This window comes from Carassius auratus, chromosome 9 (assembly GCF_003368295.1).
Source record: "Carassius auratus strain Wakin chromosome 9, ASM336829v1, whole genome shotgun sequence".
In the NCBI taxonomy this organism is placed as follows: domain Eukaryota; kingdom Metazoa; phylum Chordata; class Actinopteri; order Cypriniformes; family Cyprinidae; genus Carassius; species Carassius auratus.
Window position 1 is genome coordinate 26,339,616 of NC_039251.1, and position 2,406 is coordinate 26,342,021.

At 33.0% G+C, this 2,406-nt stretch overlaps 1 long non-coding RNA gene across 1 annotated transcript; it reads left to right on the plus strand.

Annotated features, from left to right (window-relative positions):
• Positions 1-1,017: 1,017 nt before the first annotated feature.
• On the plus strand, positions 1,018-2,157 carry LOC113109379 (uncharacterized). Its single transcript, XR_003292951.1, has 3 exons — positions 1,018-1,134; positions 1,668-1,713; positions 1,821-2,157. It is a non-coding gene; the product is annotated as an uncharacterized LOC113109379 (long non-coding RNA).
• The last annotated feature ends 249 nt before the right edge of the window (positions 2,158-2,406 follow it).

Consider the following 2,406-nt stretch of genomic DNA (forward strand, 5'->3'; position numbering starts at 1 on the left):
GCTATATTTAAATGATGAGGTTCATTTAAGCCCTAAGGGAAATTATATATATTTTTTAACTGATATTATCCAGTGTTTGAGAGACCAGAGACCATAAACCTGATGATGGATTGGTGCATGTTATGGGATAGAAGCTCTCCTGTATTTTTAAAAAGTACCTGTAAAAGTACCCAGCAGTGTGTTCAACAAATGCCTGACTTAATAAAAGTGTTCCCCGGACTGCTATGATTACTGCTATGATCTTATTTTATTTATCTAGCATTTAAAAATAAAATAATATACAATGCCTAAAATATAAACAGCTTCTTTGCAAAAATGTTGAGTTTCAACCTAAATTTAATAATAATAAATTAATATCTGGTATAATTAAATACTATTTGTATCATTTCATTTATAAAATACACTTAAATAGACCTGCTTTCTTTTCTGGGCTTTGCTTGTATGTCCAGATATCTGCTCGCTGTGAGAGGCCAGGTGATAATGTGGAGACATTAGTGTTATTAGCATATGAAGAGAGGAGACAATCAGTTTACCAGACACTGCTGGGGGAACTGGGGGTGTGGGGATTCTTTAAAACAAGTCACTTTGATTCGGATTGATCTGATTTAAGATTATGTAGCTTGAAAAATAATCAGATTTTATTTTACTTTTTTATAATGCACTAGCCAGGAAAGACCATCATACACATTGTAGATACTGATATATATATATATATATATATATATATATATATATATATATATATATATATATATATATATATTTCAATGTTTAGGTCTCCATTTTGTTCACTATTGCATGGTCATTTCTACACAGACTAAACTGTACATGCTAAACTTACACAACAACAGGTCTGAACCTGAACTGTACTACTAACGTAAAAAGATTAAGAACGCCGCATTTAAAGTCTTTTAAATCATTGATGCAACTTATAAAAATTACATTTTCTGAATGAGGAATTGTTTTATTTTTTTGTGTGGCTTAACGTGGGGTTTTGAGTAGACTTTTCTATTGAAATTATTAATTTTAAGTTTACTCCGTGACGTCACATTGTTGTTCTAATCGACGTTCAGAAGAATCTGTTCAACACGGAGGATAATCACAAGCGACTGGAGCAAACTTATGGAACAACTTGTAAGTACATCAAAACGATTGTGAAAATGTCTTATTGAATATCACGATAAAGGGATGTTTTTATTTTTGGGAAATGCTGTTTTTACAGAGCGCCCAAGTGCTTTTGAATGAGCATTGATTTGGATTCTATTTTAGCATCACTGCTCACAGTATGATGTTAACGTCAAAGAAGGACACTAATCTTAACGTTAGCTGGCATTTCGTCACTAAAAGATTTGAATGTCACTGATGTTAACGGTGATTTTCAGGACTGCGTTTCTCAAAAGCATTATGAGCAAGTCGATTGTTGAGACCATTTGGTGTCAAATGTTTCTACGCTCATCCTAGCCATACAGTGCTTTTTTTGGGGAAATGCCCTGATAAACGTGTGTTTGTTTGTTTTTTGGTCTGTTTTTAAACAACTAGCTTCTAAGAGTACTAATCCAGAATTAGGTGTAAGCTTATACACAGACATGAATATTGTAATATATTAAAATTACAAAAGAAATGTACAAACTTGTAGTAAACCTTTACAAATCTTTCTTAAACTGCAGGCTGAGCTGGATGCTGAATATAACAGAGTGAGCCTCAACACTTCAGGTACTGTAACTTCAAGTTGTGTGAAGTGTCCGAACATAACAGGACACAGACTTGGCTTTCTCTTTTCCAATGTCGGTTAAACACTTTACGTTTTTGTGGTTTTCTAGGTTTCACCATATCAGAGACCTGCAGGATTTCACAGACATTCATGACAGTCTAAACGTCTGATCTTCATGTGAGGGCAAATCACAAACACTAACTGCCTTTATCACCGTTTTTTTGTTATTATAGTTTTTTTTTTTACATGATGTCAACATTAAGGAGCTCTTCATGCTTTCCCAGTGTACATGTGTGAGAATAAATGTTCTTTAGGACATAAAATGTAAGAATTAAGTGCCATAATAGATCTGAAATAAGAGTGGTAGAACTATGACGTCAGAGCTGCGGGTTGCTTTGAGATTTTCATATGTTTTTTTTTAATGGAGTTTTTCAATTTATGAATAAAATAATGCCTGTGGTAAACATAACTTGACGATGCTTCTATTTATTTTCTACAGTGTAAACTGCACACACTCACAGCCTAAAACTTTCTTATTTAAATTAAAATTAAATTAAAAATTAAATTTATGCATTTAGCAGACGCTTTTAATCCAAAGCGACTTACAGTGCATTCAGGCTATCAATTTTTACATATCATGTGTTCCAGGGGAATCAAACCCCCAAACTTGCGCTTGCTTGCTTATTTTTATTATT